This window comes from Bufo bufo, chromosome 3 (genome assembly GCF_905171765.1).
Source record: "Bufo bufo chromosome 3, aBufBuf1.1, whole genome shotgun sequence".
Lineage (NCBI taxonomy): Eukaryota > Metazoa > Chordata > Amphibia > Anura > Bufonidae > Bufo > Bufo bufo.
This window is the reverse complement of record NC_053391.1, coordinates 696074977-696097293: the sequence shown is the minus strand read 5'-3', so window position 1 is coordinate 696097293 and position 22317 is coordinate 696074977. Positions and strand designations below refer to the sequence as shown.

Sequence of the window (22317 nt, the reverse complement as noted above, 5' to 3'; positions counted from 1 at the left end):
AAGCATTTGTTGACAAGGACTCCCGCAGCCTGGATCCTAGATGAAGCCAAGTCCCCTGACGCAAACACAACAGGACCCGCATGTGGCTCCCTCTACAAACACCTCAGGCTTCATTGCTGTCCTGCGACTTGGGATCCTCCAGTGCTGTGCCCCAAGAGGCTCCGTCAACATCAAGATCTCTTTCAGCAGTACAGGAAGATATCATAGACCTGGTGGAGGCCACCAAGATGGCACTGCCTTCTTCTCTGATGGAGATAATTGATCTTGAACAGCATTAGAAACATAGAAACATAGAAACATAGAATGTGTCGGCAGATAAGAACCATTTGGCCCATCTAGTCTGCCCAATATACTGAATACTATGGATAGCCCCCGGCCCTATCTTATATGAAGGATGGCCTTATGCCTATCCCATGCATGCTTAAACCCCTTCACTGTATTTGCAGCTACCACTTCTGCAGGAAGGCTATTCCATGCATCCACTACTCTCTCAGTAAAGTAATACTTCCTTATATTACTTTTAAACCTTTGCCCCTCTAATTTAAAACTGTGTCCTCTTGTGGTAGTTTTTCTTCTTTTAAATATGCTCTCCTCTTTTACCTTGTTAATTCCCTTTATGTATTTAGCAGTTTCTCTCATCTCCCCTCTGTCTCGTCTTTCTTCCAAGCTATACATGTTAAGGTCCTTTAACCTTTCCTGGTAAGTTTTATCCTGTAATCCATGTACCAGTTTAGTAGCTCTTCTCTGAACTCTCTCTAGAGTATCTATATCCTTGCCTGTTTTGATGAACTTTAGACTGCCGTCTCATGTTGGCGCTACATGCTTGCCACCGTCTTGCCATTTGAGGCAGACATGAGTGCCGCATTACTCGCCCTGCTGTTGTCCACCTCCCCAACCCAGCTGAGTCTCCCCTGCCTCCCTGTAGTAGTCACGTGAAAAACAAACAAAAAAAACAAAAAAGGAGGTTATCAGGGGGGCTTCAAAGGACTATGCTTTGTCCTTGAAGGAGAAGGATATACACAGAGGCGCCAACAGGACCGTAAGGTGAAGAAATTGATAGGGATGATGGTGATGTGACAGAGAAGGCTGCTCTAGTGTAGACGAGACTATACACCATAGAAAAGCGACAATGCATCAGCAACAAAGTGGAAAACAAGGGGAAGGGACCCACCCAGAGTGTCGCACCGTTGGCACTAAAAACGTGAGGGAGTGAGCGCCAGTCTCAAGAATATCAGATTAGAATTGCAGGTAAAGTTAAAGATTGCAACACCCACAAACACATGGGACTCGCACGTGGGGTGAATTATATATTATAGAGAGGTAAAATAGGATACAATAAAACAATGGATGGAACATAAAATAAAAACAATATATGAAAAAAATACAATATTATTGGTGATAATATTATTCTTAATAATCCACTCACTTCACTAGGAGGGGTTGCAACCAGGATAAACACGACACCTGGGGCAAGTCACCCCCCGGCCGGGATCGCGTGTGGAATGGTGAAGTTCGATGTCAACGCACTGGATGTGCAGCCTGGATGTAAATCAGCCTTTACTTATCCAAGTCATTCAGAGATTGTTTTCTAGTGACACATTGTACTTCATGATAGTCATAAATTTGATTCAATATATTTCACCCTTATTCACCCTTTTTTTTTTAGGACATTAGAAGTTTAGAAGCAATTCTTCAAATTTTTAAGAAAATTGCCAAAACCCACTTTTTAAGGACCAGTTCAGGTCTGAAGTCACTTTGTCGGGCTTACATAGTGGATACCCCCATAAATGACCCTATTGTAGAAACTACACCCCTCAAGTTACCTAAAACTGATTTTACAAACTTTGTTAACCCTTTAGGCATTCCACAAGAATTAAAGGAAAATGGAGATCAAATTTTTAAATTTCACTTTTTTGGCAGATTTTCCATTTTAATCCAATTTTGTCTTTAACACATCGATGGTTAACAGCCAAACAAAACTCAATATTTATTACCCAGATTCTGCGGTTTACAGAAACACCCCACATGTGGTCATAAACTGCTGTATGGGCACACGGCAGGGCGCAGAAGAAAAGGAACTCCACGTGGTTTTTAGATGCCATGTCTCATTTGAAGCCCCCCTGATGCACCCTTACAGTAGAAACTCCCACGAAGTGATCCCATTTTGGAAACTAGGAAATAAGGTGCCAATTTTATTGGTACTATTTTTGGGTACATATGATTTTTTGATCATTCATTATAACACTTTATGGGGCAAGGTGACCAAAAAATTGGTTGTTTTAGCACCGTTTTTATTTATTTATTTTTACAGCGTTCACCTGAGGGGTTCGGTCAAGTGACAGTTTTATAGAGCAGATTGTTACGGACGTGGCGATACCTAATATGTATACTTTTTATTTTTATTTAAGTTTTATACAATAATTGCATGCGCTGGGTAAACTGTGATGCCCCGGCCCGACTGTGGTCATTCAATGCGCACGAGCCGATATCGGGTTCATCGGCGCATGCGCGGGATTACGGACGGGAGGAGGGAGGTTAGAGCAGAGACTAAGGGCGGGCAGACGCGGCGGAGAAATGACCCAGAGGCCGGGGCACCGGCCGTTGTAACGCCGCCCCTGGGCACCTTCACAGCCTCATTTGCATACGGATTAAAAGTGTTTTTCTGCACGATGCTAGCAAGGAACTAACGGTAAGCACGGTTTTAATAGGGGGGATGCCGTGGACATAACACTGTTATTAGGTTAATAGGGTGAATCTGCGTGAAAGACTCTCTTTAAAATCTTCACCTACTGTAAGTCTCCTTCCCCATTTACCCTTAGTATGTCTCTCCTATGAACCCACTTATGGATCCTTGCGTGGAAGATAACTCCGCCTGTAGAGTATACCCAGTAGAACGAGTGGGCTCGGCATGCATGTTGGTACCTGCATTCCTTGGATATAATGGAGCCCATTTTGGCACCAAAGATGACAGAAATTAAAGCAGGCCCAGCATGTGGAACCTACACTCCCTGAATTGTATGGTAGCCGTCATTGCACATAACAGGTAGAATTTAGTGTTAGGAACCCGTCTAACAGAGATCGCCTTGGCGTGCGGCAGACGGGCTCAAATGATTTTGTACAAAATGTATTTGCCAAGCATCTCTAACTTATTAGTATAGCACTTGCAATTATCATGCATTTTTGTACTTTATTTGGTTTGCAGAGAGCTGCTGCATTGCACGTTTTGTTTTACAGTGGAACGCACGGTGCCCTGTCACATGCGTTCCACAGAAGCGAGCTCCTCCCCGTGCAATGTCACTTCCTGGTGACGCTAGCCCTGATGCGGACTTTGTGAGCACACATTGCGTTCCACATGCCGGACACAGCCATTTTCGGCGACTTCTGTCCGGATGTAAACCTGGTGGAACGCACTTTGCGTTCCACCTGCCCGAAACAAGCCACATCCGGTCACGCTCTACGCGACCCGATGTAATATTATATTCATAACATTTGGCTGATAGGCCCAGGTGGATAGTTTGCCATTGGTTGTATATATTTATATATCTTTTATCTATTAATCACAATGTGTCAGCACCCTATGACTGGTTTAGCTCTAATCAATAGATGATGTCACTTCCGGTAACCCCGCCCACCTTTTTTTAAGCCAAATTAGCACCTCCACATGTATTTAATCTCCTATACTATGTCCATTTTGCATTCTGCTCCTGATGAAGGGGGTACTGTGACCCCGTAAACGCGTGGAGCTGTATATTTTAAATATTAAAGAGGACTGATGACGTATCTTTGGATTCGTGTGCTGATTTACAACTGGGCTGCACATCCAGTGCATTGACATCGAACACCATTCTACACGCGATCCCAGCCGGGGGAAGGGGGGGGAGTGACTTGCCCCAGGTGTCAAGTTTATCCTGGTGTCGCCCCCCCCCCCCGTGAAGTGAGTGGATTATTAATAATAATATTATCACCAATATTATTAATTCATATATTGCTTTTATTTTATGTTCCATCCATTGTTTTATTGTATCCTATTTTACCTCTCTATAACATATAATTCACCCCACGTGCGAGTCCCATGTGTTTGTGGGTGTTGCAATCAAACTTTACCTGCAGTTCTAATCTGATATTCTTGAGACTGGCGCTCACTCCCTCACGTTTTTAGTGCCAACGGTGCGAGGTGGGTCCAGGGCCGGCCTTAGGTGTTTAGGCGCCCTGTGCGAGCTAACCTTGTGGCGCCCCCCCCCCCCCTCCTTACACCTGGTCGCATAAACACACAAAGAGGAAAAAAATGTGTTACCTGCAGTCCTATGTAACACCACAGATAACACTAGTGCTGATAATGTGGTGTTACCTGCAGTCCTATGTAAAACCACAGATAACACCGAGCGCTGTGTCTGCAGAAAAGGAAGCGCTATGCGCTCCCTGTTCCGGCCCGGCGGTAATGTGACCGCCGTGACCGGAGTGTGCAGGGGCTGTGTGAGGTCTCTCAGAGACCTCGATCAGCCCTGCTCTGAGGCTGTACAGCGCAGGATTGCTGCTGTACAGCCTCTATAGGGGTGTATTTGTCCTGTAACTGGGGCTACTATGTCAGCCCCAGTTACAGGAGAAATCAACTGTGAAAAAAAAATAAAAAAAGTGAAGCAAATGTCCCCCAGAGGTCTTGTATGACCTTACGGGGGACGAAAAGTGTAAAATAAAAAAAATAAAAATAAAAGGTTGAAAATAAAAAAATAAAAGTTTCACATTTCCCAAGTAAGGAATGAAAAAAAAAAATTAAAAATAGAAAAAATAAAAAAAAGTATACATATTTGGTATTGCCGCGTCCGTAAAAACCAGCTCTATAAAAATATCACATGACCTAACCCCTCGGATGAACACCGTAAAAAAAAAAAAAAAAAAAACGGTGTCAAAACAAGCAATTTTTGTCACCTTGCATCACAAAAAGTGCAACACCAAGTGATCAAAAACGCGTATGTCCCACAAAATAGTACCAATAAAACCGTCACCTCATCCCGCAAAAAATGAGCCCCTACATAAGAAAATCTCTCAAAAAATAAAAAAACTATAGCTCTTAGAACATGGAGACACTAAAACATCATTTTTTTGGTTTCAAAAATGCTATTATTGTGTTAAAGTGAAACAAATAAAAAAAAGTATACATATTAGGTATTGCCGCGTCCGTAAAAACCAGCTCTATAAAAATATCACATGACCTAACCCCTCGGGTGAACACTGTAAAAAAAAAAAAAAAAAAAAAACGGTGTCAAAACAAGCTATTTTTGTCACCTTGCATCACAAAAGGTGCAACACCAAGTGATCAAAAACGCGTATGTCAAACAAAATAGTACCAATAAAACCATCACCTCATCCCGCAAAAAATGAGCCCCTACATAAGAAAATCTCTCAAAAAATAAAAAAAACTATAGCTCTTAGAACATGGACACATTAAAACATAATTTTTTTGTTTCAAAAATGCTATTATTGTGTAAAACTTTAATAAATGAGAAAAGGTATACATATTAGGTATCGCCACGTCCGTAACAATCTGCTCTATAAAAATGTCACTTGACTGAACCCCTCAGGTGAACGCTGTAAAAATAAATAAATAGAAACTGTGCTAAAACAACCAATTTTTTGGTCACCTTGCCCCATAAAGTGTTATAATGAATGATCAAAAAATCATATGTACCCAAAAATAGTACTAATAAAACTGGCATTTTATCCCCTAGTTTCCAAAATGGGGTCACTTCTTGGGAGTTTCTACTGTAAGGGTGCATCAGGGGGCTTCAAATGGGACATGGCATCTAAAAACCATGTGGAGTTCCTTTCCTTCTGCGCCCTGCCGTGTGCCCATACAGCAGTTTATGACCACATGTGGGGTGTTTCTGTAAACCGCAGAATCTGGGTAATAAATATTGAGTTTTGTTTGGCTGTTAACCATCGATGTGTTAAAGAAAAAAATTGATTAAAATGGAAAATCTGCCAAAAAAGTGAAATTTAAAAATTTGATCTCCATTTTCCTTTAATTCTTGTGGAACGCCTAAAGGGTTAACAAAGTTTGTAAAATCGGTTTTGAATACCTTGAGGGGTGTAGTTTCTACAATGGGGTCATTTATGGGAGTATCCACTATGTAGGCCCCACAAAGTGCCTTCAGACCTGAACTGGTCCTTATAAAGTGGGTTTTGGCAATTTTCTTATAAATTTGAAGAATTGCTTCTAAACTTCTAAGCCTTCTAACGTCCTAAAAAAATAAAATGACATTTCCAAAATGATGCCAACATAAAGTAGACATATGGGGAATGTTAAATAATAAATATTTTATGAGGTATCACTTTCTGTTTTAAAAGCAGAGAAATTGAAATTTAGAAAATTGCAAATTTTTCCAATTTTTGGGTAAATTTGGGATTTTTTCATAAATAAAGGTGAAATATTTTGACTCAAATTTATTATTATCATGAAGTACAATGTGTCACGAGAAAACAATCTCTGAATGACTTGGATAAATAAAGGCGTTCCAAAGTTATTACCACATAAAGTGAGATATGTCAGTTTTGCAAAATTTGGCCTGGTCAGGAAGGGGGCAAATGGCCCAGATGGGAAGTGGTTAAACAACACAATGTAACTCCAAGTCAATCACACTTCTGTGAAATCAAACTGTCCACTTAGGAAGCAACACTGAGTGACAATCAATTTCACATGCTGTTGTGCAAATGGGATAGACAACAGGTGGAAATTATAGGCAATTAGTAAGACACCCCCAATAAAGGAGTGGTTCTGCAGGTGGTGATCACAGACCACTTCTCAGTTCCTATGCTTCCTGGCTGATGTTTTGGTCACTTTTGAATGCTGGCGGTGCTTTCACTCTAGTGGTAGCATGAGACGGAGTCTACAACCCACACAAGTGGCCCAGGTAGTGCAGCTTATCCAGGATGGCACATCAATGCGAGCTGTGGCAAGAAGGTTTGCTGTGTCTGTCAGCGTAGTGTCCAGAGCATGGAGGCGCTACCAGGAGACAGGCCAGTACATCGGGAGACGTGGAAGAGGCCGTAGGAGGGCAACAACCCAGCAGCAGGACCGCTACCTCCGCCTTTGTGCAAGGAGGAACAGGAGGAGCACTGCCAGAGCCCTGCAAAATGACCTCCAGCAGGCCTCAAATGTGCATGTGTCTGCTCAAACGGTCAGAAACAGACTCCATGAGGGTGATATGAGGGCCCGACGTCCACAGGTGGGGGTTGTGCTTACCGCCCAATACCGTGCAGGACGTTTGGCATTTGCCAGAGAACACCAAGATTGGCAAATTCGCCACTGGCGCCCTGTGCTCTTCACAGATGAAAGCAGGTTCACACTGAGTACATGTGACAGACGTGACAGAGTCTTGAGACGCCGTGGAGAACGTTCTGCTGCCTGCAACATCCTCCAGCATGACCGGTTTGGCATTGGGTCAGTAATGGTGTGGGGTGGCATTTCTTTGGAGGGCCACACAGCCCTCCATGTGCTCGCCAGAGGTAGCCTGACTGCCATTAGGTACCGAGATGAGATCCTCAGACCCCTTGTGAGACCATATGCTGGTGCGGTTGGCCCTGGGTTCCTCCTAATGCAAGACAATGCTAGACCTCATGTGGCTGGAGTGTGTCAGCAGTTCCTGCAAGACGAAGGCATTGATGCTATGGACTAGCCCGCCTGTTCCCCAGACCTTAATCCAATTGAGCACATCTGGGACATCATGTCTCGCTCTATCCACCAACGTCACGTTGCACCAGACTGTCCAGGAGTTGGCAGATGCTTTAGTCCAGGTCTGGGAGGAGATCCCTCAGGAGACCGTCCGCCACCTCATCAGGAGCATGCACAGGCGTTGTAGGGAGGTCATACAGGCACGTGGAGGCCACACACACTTCTGAGCCTCATTTTGACTTGTTTTAAGGACTTTACATCAAAGTTGGATCAGCCTGTAGTGTGTTTTTCCACTTTAATTTTGAGTGTGACTCCAAATCCAGACCTCCATGGGTTGAAAATTTGATTTCCATTTTTTTATTTTTGTGTGATTTTGTTGTCAGCACATTCAACTATGTAAAGAACAAAAGTATTTCAGAAGAATATTTAATTAATTCAGATCTAGGATGTGTTATTTTTGTGTTCCCTTTATTTTTTTGAGCAGTGTATATCTCCACGTGGATCAAAGACAACTCTAGCCAAAACTGAAAATGGTGAGCCATTGTAATTCTTATGTGCCATCTACAGTTCAAGTAGCCAGTGATAAATCACTTCCAGAACATGTCCTTGTGACCCCAGTTGGTGACATTAACACTGCACCAACTATGAAGTGTTCTTCCCAACAATTACCTGCTTGTTAGTGGAGGTGCATTTACATACAGTGATCACCTCCACGATATGGGGATGAGAAATGGCTACTGCTATTGCCCATCCTCATACACATACAGTAAAACAATGTCTGTGGTGTCTGCACGAAAGATCATTTCATCCGATGAAAGAGCATTTCGTTTGATCATCAGATGATCTGTGGCACCTTCACACAAGCAGATTATTGGAAACGAGCGCTGTAGGAACGTTCATTCCCAATAACCTGTCCAAGAAGTGGACACTGTGAATGCGCCTTAAATGTGACCTGCTATGAAATAGCTGAACACTACAGTTAAAGGGGACACATCTAATATAAAAAGGATAGATTATTTTTTTATTTGATTCTGTGTTTCAATACTGAAATCGGCATCTTCATCACATCTTAAAAATATAAGACAAACACATGGAGTTTAGCTAATACAAGGACTGTCGGATTTTGCCATTCCGTTCACAAAACTGTCACCCAATACGCAACCTCTCTAGACAAAGTACAACAATAAACAGATTCAAAAAAATTTCTCTAAAATTAAAACCTTCCTGGAAAACCCCTTTAACCACCTCAGCCCCTATAGCTTAAAAACCCTGAATGACCAGGCCACTTTTTACACTTCTGACCTACCCTACTTTAACCGTTTATTGCTCGGTCATGCAACTTACCACCCAAATGAATTTTACCTCCTTTTCTTCTCACTAATAGAGCTTTCATTTGGTGGTATTTCATTGCTGCTGACATTTTTACTTTTTTTGTTATTAATCGAAATTTAACGATTTTTTTGCAAAAAAATAAAAATTTTCACTTTCAGGTGTAAAATTTTGCAAAAAAAACGACATCCATATATACATTTTTCTCTAAATTTATTGTTCTACATGTCTTTGATAAAAAAAAAATGTTTGGGTAAAAAAATAATGGTTTGGGTAAAAGTTATAGCGTTTACAAACCACGGTACAAAAATTTGAATTTCCGCTTTTTGAAGCAGCTCTGACTTTCTGAGCACCTGTCATGTTTCCTGAGGTTCTACAATGCCCAGATAGTACAAACACCCCACAAATGACCCCATTTCGGAAAGTAGACACCCTAAGGTATTCGCTGATGGGCATAGTGAGTTCATAGAACTTTTTATTTTTTGTCACAAGTTAGTGGAAAATTATGATTTTATCTCATATTCCACTAACTTGTGACAAAAAATAAAAACTTCCATGAACTCACTATGCCCATCAGCGAATACCTTGGGGTGTCTTCTTTCCAAAATTGGGTCACTTGTGGGGTAGTTATACTGCCCTGGCATTCTAGGGGCCCAAATGTGTGGTAAGTAGTTTGAAATCAAAATCTGCAAAAAATGGCTGGTGAAATCCGAAAGGTGCTCTTTGGAATGTGGGCCCCTTTGCCCACCTAGGCTGCAAAAAAGTGTCACACATGTGGTATCTCCGTACTCAGGAGAAGTTGGGCAATGTGTTTTGGGGTGTCATTTTACATATACCCATGCTGGGTGAGATAAATATCTTGGTCAAATGCCAACTTTGTATAAAAAAAAAAAAATGGGAAAAGTTGTCTTTTGTCAAGATATTTCTCTCACCCAGCATGGGTATATGTAAAATGACACCCCAAAACACATTGCCCAACTTCTCCTGAGTACGGAGATACCAGATGTGTGACACTTTTTTGCAGCCTAGGTGGGCAAAGGGGCCCACATTCCAAAGAGCACCTTTCGGATTTCACCGGCCATTTTTTTTTTACACATTTTGATTTCAAACTACTTACCACACATTTGGGCCCCTAGAATGCCAGGGCAGTATAACTACCCCACAAGTGACCCCATTTTGGAAAGACACCCCAATGTATTCCGTGAGGGGCATGGCGAGTTCCTAGAATTTTTTATTTTTTGTCACAAATTAGCGGAAAATTATGATTTTTTTTTTCCTTACAAAGTCTCATATTCCACTAACTTGTGACAAAAAATAAAAACTTCCATGAACTCACTATGCCCATCAGCGAATACCTTGGGGTGTCTTCTTTCCAAAATGGGGTCACTTGTGGGGTAGTTATACTGCCCTGGCATTTTCCAGGGGCCCTAATGTGTGGTAAGTAGGTAAATGACCTGTGAAATCCTAAAGGTGCTCTTTGGAATGTGGGCCCCTTTGCCCACCTAGGCTGCAAAAAAGTGTCACACATGTGGTATCGCCGTATTCAGGAGAAGTTGGGCAATGTGTTTTGGGGTGTCTTTTTATATATACTCATGCTGGGTGAGAGAAATATCTCGGCAAAAGACAACTTTTCCCATTTTTTTTATACAAAATTGGCATTTGACTAAGATAGATATTTATCTCACCCAGCATGGGTATATGTAAAATGACACCCCAAAACACATTGCCCAACTTCTCCTGAGTACGGCGATACCAGATGTGACACTTTTTTGCAGCCTAGATGCGCAAAGGGGCCCACATTCCTTTTATGAGGGCATTTTTAGACATTTGGATCCCAGACTTCTTCTCACGCTTTAGGGCCCCTAGAATGCCAGGGCAGTATAAATACCCCACATGTGACCCCATTTTGGAAAGAAGACACCCCAAGGTATTCAATGAGGGGCATGGCGAGCTCATAGAAATTTTTTTTTTTTTGGCACAAGTTAGCGGAAATTGATTTTATTTATTTTTTTCCTCACAAAGTCTCCCTTTCCGCTAACTTGGGACAAAAATTTCAATCTTTCATGGACTCAATATGCCCCTCAGCGAATACCTTGGGGTGTCTTCTTTCCGAAATGGGGTCACATGTGGGGTATTTATACTGCCCTGGCATTCTAGGGGCCCTAAAGCGTGAGAAGAAGTCTGGAATATAAATGTCTAAAAATGTTTACGCATTTGGATTCCGTGAGGGGTATGGTGAGTTCATGTGAGATTTTATTTTTTGACACAAGTTAGTGGAATATGAGACTTTGTAAGAAAAAATAAAATAAAAATTCCGCTAACTTGGGCCAAAAAAAATGTCTGAATGGAGCCTGACAGGGGGGTGATCAGGGAGTCTATATGGGGTGATCACCCCCCTGTCATTGATCACCCCCCTATAAGGCTCCATTCAGATGTCCATATGTGTTTTGCGGATCCGTTCCATGTATCCGTAAAAAACATACGGACATCTGAATGCAGCCTTACAGGGGGGTGATCAATGACAGGGGGGTGATCAGGGAGTCTATATGGGGTGATCACCCCCCTGTCATTGATCACCCCCCTATAAAGCTCCATTCAGATGTCCGTATGTGTTTTGCGGATCCGATCCATGTATCAGTGGATCCGTAAAAATCATACGGACATCTGAATGCAGCCTTACAGGGGGGTGATCAATGACAGGAGGGTGATCAGGGAGTCTATATGGGGTGATCAGGGGCTAATAAGGGGTTAATAAGTGACAGGGGGGGGGGGTGTAGTGTAGTGCTACATATTGCTGAGCTACCTGTGTCCTCTGGTGGTCGATCAAACAAAAGGGACCACCAGAGGACCAGGTAGCAGGTATATTAGACGCTGTTATCAAAACAGCGTCTAATATACCTGTTAGGGGTTAAAAAAAAAATCACATCTCCAGCCTGCCAGCGAACGATCGCCGCTGGCAGGCTGGAGATCCACTCGCTTACCTTCCGATCCTGTGAACACGCGCGCGCCTGTGTGCGCGCTCACAGGAAATCTCGCGTCTCGCGAGATGACGTGTATATGCATGACTCTGCGCAGCGCTGCCACCTCCGGAACGCGATCCTGCGTTAGGCGGTCCGGAGGTGGTTAAAGGGGTTGGCTCACCTCAGGCATTGGGGGCATATCGCTAGGATATGCCCCAAATATCTAATAGGTGCAGGTCCCACCTCTAGGACCCACACCTATCTTAAGAACAGAGCCCACAAAGCGAAAGAGGGCACACTGCATGTGTGGCCGCCCTCAATTCATTCCTGTGGGAGTGCCAAAAATAGCTAAGTAGCTGGACTTTGGGGTGTCATTTTACATATACCCATGCTGGGTGAGAGAAATATCTTGGCAAAAGACAACTTTTCCCATTTTTTTTATACAAAGTTGGCATTTGACCAAGATATTTATCTCACCCAGCATGGGTATATGTAAAAAGACACCCCAAAACACATTCCCCAACTTCTCCTGAGTACGGAGATACCAGATGTGTGACACTTTTTTTGCAGCCTAGGTGGGCAAAGGGGGCCACATTCCAAAGAGCACCTTTCGGATTTCACCGGCCATTTTTTTACAGATTTTGATTTCAAACTACTTACCACACATTTGGGCCCCTAGAATGCCAGGGCAGTATAACTACCCCACAAGTGACCCCATTTTGGAAAGAAGACACCCCAAGGTATTCGCTGATTGGCATAGTGAGTTCATAGAAGTTTTTATTTTTTGTCACAAGTTAGTGGAATATGAGACTTTGTAAGAAAAAAAAAAAAATCATTTTCTGCTAACTTGTGACAAAAAATAAAAAGTTCTATGAACTCACTATGCCCATCAGCGAATACCTTAGGGTGTCTACTTTCCGAAATGGGGTCATTTGTAGCGTGTTTGTACTGTCTGGCCATTGTAGAACCTCAGGAAACATGACAAAGTCAGAGCTGCTTCAAAAAGCGGAAATTCACATTTTCGTACCATAGTTTGTAAACGCTATAACTTTGACCCAAACCATTTTTTTTTTTACCCAAACATTTATTTTTTTATCAAAGACATGTAGAACAATAAATTTAGAGAAAAATTTATATATGGATCTCGTTTTTTTTGCAAAATTTTACAACTGAAAGTGAAAAATTTCATTTTTTTGCAAAAAAAAATTGTTAAATTTCGATTAATAACAAAAAAAGTAAAAATGTCAGCAGCAATGAAATACCACCAAATGAAAGCTCTATTAGTGAGAAGAAAAGGAGGTAAAATTCATTTGGGTGGTAAGTTGCATGACCGAGCAATAAACGGTGAAAGTAGGGTAGGTCAGAAGTGTAAAAAGTGGCCTGGTCATTAAGGGTGTTTAAGCTAGGGGAGCTGAAGTGGTTAAGGACCAGGCCATTTTTTGAAAATCTGACATGTGTCACTATGTGGTGATAACTTTAAAACGCTTTTACTTATCCAGGCTATTCTGAGACTGTTTTCTCGTCACATATTTTACTTTATGACAGTGGCAAATTTGAGTCAAAATATTTCATTTTTATTTATAAAAAAAAGAAAAAACACCAAAAATTTTGAAAAATTCGCAATCTTCAAAAATGTCAATTTCTCTACTTTTAAAACAGTGATACCTCCTAAAATAGTTATTACTTTACATTCCCCATATGTCTACTACATGTTTAGATCATTTTGTAAACGACATTTAGAAGGCTTAGAAGCAAATCTGAAATGATTCAGAAAATTTCCAAAACCTATTTTTTAAAAAGGACCAGTTCAGGTCTGAAGTCACTTTGTGAGGCTTACATAATATAATAACCACCCATAAATTTCCCCATTTTAGAAACTACTCCCCTCAAGGTATGCAAAACTGATTTTTACAAACTTTATTAACCCTTTAGGTGTTCCACAAGAATTAAAGGAAAATGTAGATGAAATTTCAGAATTTAACTTTTTGGCAGATTTTCCATTTTAATCCATTTTATTCCGCTAACAAAAGCAAGGGTTAACAGCCAATCAAAACTCGGATTCTGTAGATTACATAAAAACCCCATATGTGGTCGGAAACTGCTGTACAGGCACATGACAGGGCGCAGAAAATGGAGTGTCACGTGGTTTTTGAAGGTTAGATTTCATTGGGATAATGTTAGGTTGCCATGTCAGATTTGAAGACCCCCGATGCACCCCTAGAGTAGAAACGCCCAAAAGAATTACCCCCTTTTGGAAACTGCGGGATAGGGTGGCAGTTTTGTTGGTACTATTTTAGGGTACATATGATTTTTGGTTGCTCTATATTAGAGTTGTTGCGATACCAAATTTTTGATTCGGTTTCGATACCATGAAAAGGTATTGCGATACTCGATACCATGCAAAAAAAAAATAAACCAAAAAAGCCACGTGCATTCCGCATTTTTTTACTGGCGAATCACGCAGTTTTTAATTTATTTTTTCTGTTCCGGCGTTCACCGCATTGATTTTTTTTATATTTTAATAGTTTGGACTTTTCTGACGTGGCGATATGTAATATGTTTATCATTTATACATTTTATATGTGAAATTGGGAAAAGGGGATGATTCATACTTAATATTTTGGTGGGTTTTTTTCCCCTTTTTTTTACACTTTTTATTTAATAACTATTTCCCCCCTTAGGGGCTAGAACCTGGGATCTTTCATCCCTTGTCCTATTCACCCTGATAGAGCTCTATCAGGGTGAATAAGACCTCACACTCTCCCTGCGGCTCTGTGCACACAGCATCAGGGATGTTACCATGGCAGCCAGGGCTTCTGTAGCGTCCTGGCTGCCATGGTAACCGATCAGAGCCCCAGGCTTACATAGCTGGGGCTCAGATCAGAAGCTGCCACTGCACCACCAATGAGGGGGAGGGGAGAGGACCCTGTGGCCACTGCCACCAAGGATTTTAATACTGGGGGGTTGAGAGGGGCCGGCGCACTGTGCCACCAATGATTTTAATGGGATGGGGGGTTGAGGGGGGGGCGCACAGCGCCACCAATGATATATACCCCTTAATACAGGAGGCGGGTACTGGCAGATCAGCAGCAGTTAACCCCTTAGGTGCCGCACCTGAGGGGTTAACTGCCACTGATTGCAGCTCCCTGTCAGAGGCAGGGTGCCGGCAATGCGATTCTGCTGCCGGCACCCGCCTCCTGTATTATGTGTTAAAGTCTACTTTTCCTGGATCCAAACTTTAAGTATTAGGCTACACAGAGCGATGTCCCAGCACTCACCATTATTCCTGGGCGCCGCTCCGTTTCGCCCGCTGTGCCCCATTACTGTCTCCTCTCCTGCTCCACATGCTAATTACTATCGGAGCGATGGGGAGGAGACATCAGCTTCACTAGTGGGCGTTCCTTCTCCCTGGCTGTAGCGCTGTCCAATCGCAGCGCAGGGAGAAGGAACGCCCACTAGTGAAGCTGATGTCTCCTCCCCATCGCTCTGATAGTAATCAGCATGTGGAGCAGGAGAGGAGACAGTAATGGGGCACAGCGGGCAAACGGAGCGGCGCCCAGGAATAATGGTGAGTGCTGGGACATCTCTGGGCGCCGCTCTGTGTAGGAAAGGTTGTATCATTGGTGGCGCAGTGCGCCCGCCCCTCCTCCGCCCCTCTCTTCCCATTGGTGGCAGTGGCGGCAGCACAGGGGGGAGGGAGGACAGCTTCCTTCTCCCCGTGCTGCTGAGAGAGCATGAGCGCGCCGACAGCAGTGTGCTCATGTTTAGAGATACTAGACTGCGCAGAAGCGCAGCCCAGTATCGAAAAAAAATGAAAATCCTGGTACAAAAGTATTGATTGGGTATCGAAATTTCAATACCCGCAACAACCCTACTCTATATTATACTTCTTGTGAGGCACGGTAACCAAAAAATAGCTGTTTTGGCACAGTTTTTATTTTTTGTTATTTACAATGTTCATCTGACAGGCTAATCATGTGGTATTTTTATAGAACAGGTTGTTACAGATGTGACAATTCCAAATATGACTACTTTTTTGGGTTGTTTGTTCAGTTTCACATAAAGCATTTTTTTTTTTATGATTTTTTTGTGCCTCCATTATCTGAAAGCCATAGTTTTTTTAATTTTTTGGGCGACTGTCTTATGTAGGGGCTCATTTTTTTCGGTATGAGATGACTGTTTGGTACTATTTTAGGGTGCATATGACTTTTTGATCGCTTAGTATTACACTTTTTTGTGATGCAAGGTGACAAAAAATGGCTTTGTTGACACCGTTTTTATTTTATCTTTTTTACGGCGTTCACCTGAGGGGTTAGATCATATGACATTTTTATAGAGCAGGTCGTAACAGATGTGGCAATACCTAATATGTATACTTTTTTAAAAATGGTTTTACACAATATTTTTGAAACAAAAAAAATCATGTTTTAGTGTCTCCATAGTCCGAGAGCCATAGTTTTTTTGTTTTTTTTTGGGGCGATTGTCCTAGGTAGGGTATCATTATTGCGGGATAAAATGACGGTTTGATTGGCACTATTTTGGGATTTTTTTGTGCCTCCATATTCTGAAAGCCATCGTTTTTTTAATTTTTTTAGGCGACTGTCTTATGTAGGGTCTCATTTTTTTCGGTATGAGATGACTGTTTGGTACTATTTTGGGATGCATATGACTTTTTGATCACTTGGTATTACACTTTTTGTGATTAAGGTGATCACAGCAGCGGGGGACCAGATGGCCACCCCACACCTGGCAGGATCCCGCACATGCCGCGGTCAGCACTGACCGTGGCAGTGTGAGGGTTAATGCAGGCATCAGTGTTTTCACCGATGCCAGCACATACATACCTGCTATCAGTGACTGCCGGACCCCTGCCGCTGATCGGGCAGGCGCAGCTCCTGCAACTATCCGATCACAGCGCTGGTCCTTAAGTCACGTCCACCAGCGCCATACATGTAAGGCACGGGTCCTTAAGGGGTTAACTAGATCTGATTTACTAATAAAACATTTCCACATTCTGAAAATGAATATGGCTTCTATCCTGTATGAACTCTTTCAACAAGACCTGATTTTTGGCTAAAATGTTTCCAACATTCAGGGCATGATAATTGCTTTCTCCCATGTGTGAGTTCTCCGATGTTCAGCAAGATGTGACCTATACTTAAAATATTTCCCACATTCTGAACATGAAAATGGCTTCTCCCCTGTATGAATTCTTAGATGATACATAAAACTCGAATTATGACTAAAACACTTTCCACATTCAGGACATGAGAATGGCTTCTCCCCTGTGTGAATTCTTAGATGTTCCTTAAGATTTGCATTCTGGCTAAAACACTTTCCACATTCAGGACATGAGAATGGCTTCTCTCCTGTGTGAGTTCTCTGATGCATTACAAGACTCGATCTACAGTTAAAACATTTCCCACATTCAGAACATGAAAATTGCTTCTCTTCGCTGTGATTTTTCATATGATAAGCAAGAGCCGATTTATCATACGGCTTCTCTCCTGTGTGACTTCTCTGATGCATAACAAGACTTGTTTGACCTGTAAAACATTTCCCACATTCAAAACACACAAATGGCTTCTCTCCTGTGTGAGTTCTTAGATGATATATAAGATTGGAATTCTTGGTAAAACATTTGTCACATTCAGAACATGCAAATGGTTTCTTCCTTGTGTGACTTCTTTGAGGCTCCATAACACTTGATTCCTGACCAAACCACTGTTCACACTCGGGACATGAAAATGGTCTCTCCCTGTGTGAATTCTCAGATAAACAAGAGCAGATGGATACAAATCTTCCACAATCTGAACGTGAAAATGGCTTCTCTACTGTGTGAATCTTTATCATTTAAGTTCTGATTTCCTTAGGACAATATTTCCTACTTTCTAAATATGAAAATAGTCTTTTGATGTGAATTCTCTCACGATTAAAAGGATTCTTTTCTACATCATAAATAGGGAGATCCAGGAGATGTCCATTGGAGCCTTTCGTGCGGTCTTTACCTAGAGAACAAATGAGTTTACCAAACAAAATAATTGATATTTTATCATTTCTATGTGAAAATTCAAAATGAGCAACATATCCATCAAAAAAAAGAAATCAAGAAAATTTTTCCTAGTTTCACAGAAAAGCATGAAATAAAGTAGTGCAATACTTGTTTTGGGCCTGAATGACAAGGCGATTTTTTTTTCCGTCACCTTCCGAGAGCTATAACTTTTATTTTTCCATCTATGTAACCGTATGGGGGCTTGTTTTGTAGTTTTTAATGGTGCCATTTTGGGGTACACATTACTTACCGATTAACTTTTATTAAAGGGGTTGTCTCAAAGACAATGGGGGCATATTGCTAAGATATGCCCCCATTGTCTTATAGGTGCTGGTCCCACACCTATATCAGGAACAGAGCCCAGGAAGGTGTTGGCTGGAAGACTCTGTTCCGGCCACCACCGAGCCGGCTCCCCATAGAGAAGTGAATGGGAGCGCACAGTGCATGACCCCCCACCACTCCTATTCACTTCTATGGGCTTGACTGAAAAAGCCAGCGGTCCCATAGAAATGAATGGAGGGCGGCTACGCATGCGCAGTGAGCCCTCCTTCACTTTCGAGACTCTGTTCTCAATATGGGTGCGGATAGCAGCGGTGGGAACCACACCTATAAGACAATGGGGGCATATCCTAGCGATATGCTCCCATTGTCTATGATGAGACAACCCCTTTAACTCTTTCAGAGAGGGGGATGGGAAAAACAGAAATACTGCCACTGAGTTTTTCCGTAATTTTTTTTTGTGGCTTTCATTTTTCAGCATAAATAACTCAATAACTTTACTCTCTTGGTCAGTATGATTACACCGATACCAAACAAACTTAAATTTTTATTTTATTTTACTACTTTGGTATAATAAAAAAAAAAATCCATCACCGAATTTTCTTTCTATGGAGCTGTACCAAGGCTTGATTTTTGCAGGAAGACTTGTTTTCCTTGGTACACTTTTGGGGTACATAACACTTTGATTCCTTTTTATTCCCTTTTGGTGGCAAATAAGCAAAGAGACAGAGGGGATATGATAGAAACTTTTAAATACATAAAGGGAATCAACTCGGTAAAGGAGGAGAGCATATTTAAAAGAAGAAAAACTACCACAAGAGGACACAGTTTTAAATTAGAGGGGCAAAGGTTTAAAAGTAATATAAGGAAGTAATACTTTACTGAGAGAGTAGTGGATGCATGGAATAGCCTTCCTGCAGAAGTGGTAGCTGCAAATACAGTGAAGGGGTTTAAGCATGCATGGGATAGGCATAAGGCCATCCTTCATATAAGATAGGGCCGGGGGCTATCCATAGTATTCAGTATATTGGGCAGACTAGATGGGCCAAATGGTTCTTATCTGCCGACACATTCTATGTTTCTATGAAGGAGAAAATCTTATGTATGGGTGGGGGCTAGCACTCACTTGGGTGAGGGTCTTAGATTAGACAGGATGAAGAATGTTCTGGTAATTGATAGCAGATGTTGGCTAGGACGAACATGGAGAAAGCACGTGTTGTTCATGCATTGGTGTATCCAACGGGGGATTAGAGAGAGATTAACCCATCCAATAAGGATTAGACCTGTATGTACGGTTTAGGACGGTCATGTGTATAAGATGAGTGGGGGCCTATCCCTATTTGAGTATTTTCCTTTGTGTGATTGAAGCCGTTAACTCTCCCGGATAGCCACAATAAGGCCCCTTTCACACAGGAGAGTATTCCGCACGGGTGCAATGGAATGCATTGCACCCGCACTGAATCCGGACCCATTCTTTTCTATGGGGCTGTGCACACGTGCATGCTCCTCTTTGCGCGTTTTTCACGTAACGCAGGCCCCATAGAAATGAATGGGGTTGCGTGAAAATCGCAAGCATCCGCAAGCAAGTGCGATTTTCACGCATGGTTGCTAGGAGACGATCGGGATGGGGACCCGACCATTATTATTTCCCCTTATAACATGGTTATAAGGGAAAATAATAGCATCCTGAATACAGAATGCATAGTACAATAGGGCTGGAGGGGTTTAAAAAAAAAATTAAATAATTATTTAACTCCCTCTAATCCACTTGTTCGCGCAGCCCGGCTTCTCTTCTGTCTTCATCTGTGAGCAATAGGACCTTTGATGACGTCACTATGCTCATCACATGATCCATCACCATGGTGATGGATCATGTGATGAACCATGTGATGAACGCACTGACGTCATCAAAGGTCCTATTGCTCACAGATGAAGACAGAAGAGATGCTGGCTGCGCGAACAAGTGGATTAAGGGGAGTTAAATATTTTTAGATTTTTTTTTAAACCCCTCCAGCCCTATTGTACTATGCATTCTGTATTCTAATAATACAATCTACACTACAACTAACCCAAACCGGAACTTCTGTGAAGAAGTTCGGGTCTGGGTACCACAGTCAGTTTTTTTTATCACGCGCGTGCAAAACACATTGCATCCGTGCGATAAAAACTGAACATCGGAACACAATCGCAGTCAAAACTGACTGCAATTGCGTTCCTACTCGCGCGGGTTTGCCACAATGCACCGGGACGCATCCGGACCTAATCCAGACACGCTTGTCTGCAAGGGGCCTAAACTGTATTCTTCCTGGTGGTATTTCACAAGAGCAGCAATTCTGGCAGTTTTTTTTTTTTTTTTTTTTTAGTGTTTTTCAATGGAAATAATGTTTTAGTTTTTTTTTATTTAATAAAACATCTCATAGTGCCACAAGGGGACTATAATAGGCAATCTCACAATGAAAACAACTTTTCAGACAAGTTCCTCTAATCTCCTGTGAGATAAAATGTCAAATAAAAAGTTATTGTGAAACTTGAAGCATCAGAAAACATGAAGTCACTTTATGATTTTTTTCTGATCACACCGCACTCGGTCAGCGATCTCAGTGTGTAACCCGGTCAGTCGGATACACCTCAGGACCTCCAGGAGCAGAGCTGTTATATTGCCACCGGGCTTCACCACTGCTGTTCCACCTTTCAGACCCCCCCCCCCCCCCACCACCAGCCCCCCCCCCCCCCCCCCCCGACCAGTAACCCACTGGTGAATCTGATGGTGGAGCAGACGAATCTGTACGCCCAACAGTTCGTCGCTCAAAACCCGGGCTCATTTTTGGCTAGACCCGGTGGCTGGACGCCGGTCAGTGCAGCCGAGATGAGGACATTTTTGGGCCTCGTGCTGCATATGGGTCTAGTCCAAAAACCCAGTGTCAGGCAATACTGGAGTGGGGACGTCCTATACCAGACCCCACTGTACAGTATGGTCATGACACGTCCCCGATTTGAGGCCACCCGGAAATGTCTGCATTATTCCGATAATGCAGCATGTCCCCCCCGAGGTGATCCTGCCTATGACCGTCTGTATAAAATACGGCCGGTCATCGATCACTTTGGGGCCAAATTCATGGAGGTCTATGTACCTGGAAGGGAGGTCGCGGTTGATGAGTCTCTCGTTGCGTTCAAGGGGAGACTCAGTTTCCGCCAATATATTCCCACAAAGCGGGCGAGGTATGGCGTGAAGCTATACAAAATTTGTGAGAGTACCTCAGGGTACACTTACAAATTTTGTTTTTACGAGGGGTGAGATTCCCGTATTCAACCACCAGAATGTCCCCCCACTCTGGGTGTTAGTGAGAAACTTGTGTGGGATCTTATGTACCCACTGCTGGATAAGGGTTACCACTTGTACGTGGATAACTTTTATACCAGTATTCCCTTGTTCAGGTCCCTTGCCGCCAGATCCACGTTCGCTTGTGGGACCGTGCGGAAAAATCAACGCGGCCTCCCTGCCTACCCCCTCCAGGTACCTATCCCCAGGGGTGAGACCCGTGCCCTTACCAGTGGAAACCTGTTGCTGGTCAGGTATAAGGACAAGAGGGATGTCCTTATGCTGTCCACAATCCACGGTAACAGCACCACCCCTGTCCCTGTGCGAGGTACTGCGGCAACGGTCCTCAAGCCCGATTGTATAGTCGACTACAATCGGTATATGGGAGGAGTTGATCTCTCTGATCAAGTCCTCACGCCATATAACGTCATGCGCAAAACCCGGGCATGGTACAAAAAAGTTGTGGTCTACTTGGTACAGGTTGCCTTGTACAACTCTTTTGTACTATCCCGAAGCGCTGGCAGCACAGGGACATTCCTCCAGTTCTATGAGCCAGTCCTCAAGGCCCTGATCTTTTCGGACCGGGAAAGAGCAGGCCGGAGTACCTCGGGAACTGCAGTGGTTTTTTTTTGACACCATGTCCCATTAGAAGCCCCCCCTGATGTAGCCTAGACTAGAAACTCCAAAAAAGTGACCCCATCTAAGAAAC

The 22317-nt window shown here is 42.8% G+C and overlaps 3 protein-coding genes across 3 annotated transcripts in view; 1 reads left to right on the top strand and 2 right to left on the bottom strand.

Moving 5' to 3' along the window:
• The window catches only part of LOC120996578, a 625207-nt gene that overhangs the window by 209313 nt on the left and 393577 nt on the right, over positions 1 to 22317 (top strand). The gene's annotated exons all lie outside the window — the stretch shown is intronic.
• Positions 1 to 22317, bottom strand: part of LOC120996580 (zinc finger protein interacting with ribonucleoprotein K-like) — a 655167-nt gene that overhangs the window by 358776 nt on the left and 274074 nt on the right. The gene's annotated exons all lie outside the window — the stretch shown is intronic.
• The window catches only part of LOC120996583 (oocyte zinc finger protein XlCOF6.1-like), a 166979-nt gene that overhangs the window by 36726 nt on the left and 107936 nt on the right, over positions 1 to 22317 (bottom strand). The gene's annotated exons all lie outside the window — the stretch shown is intronic.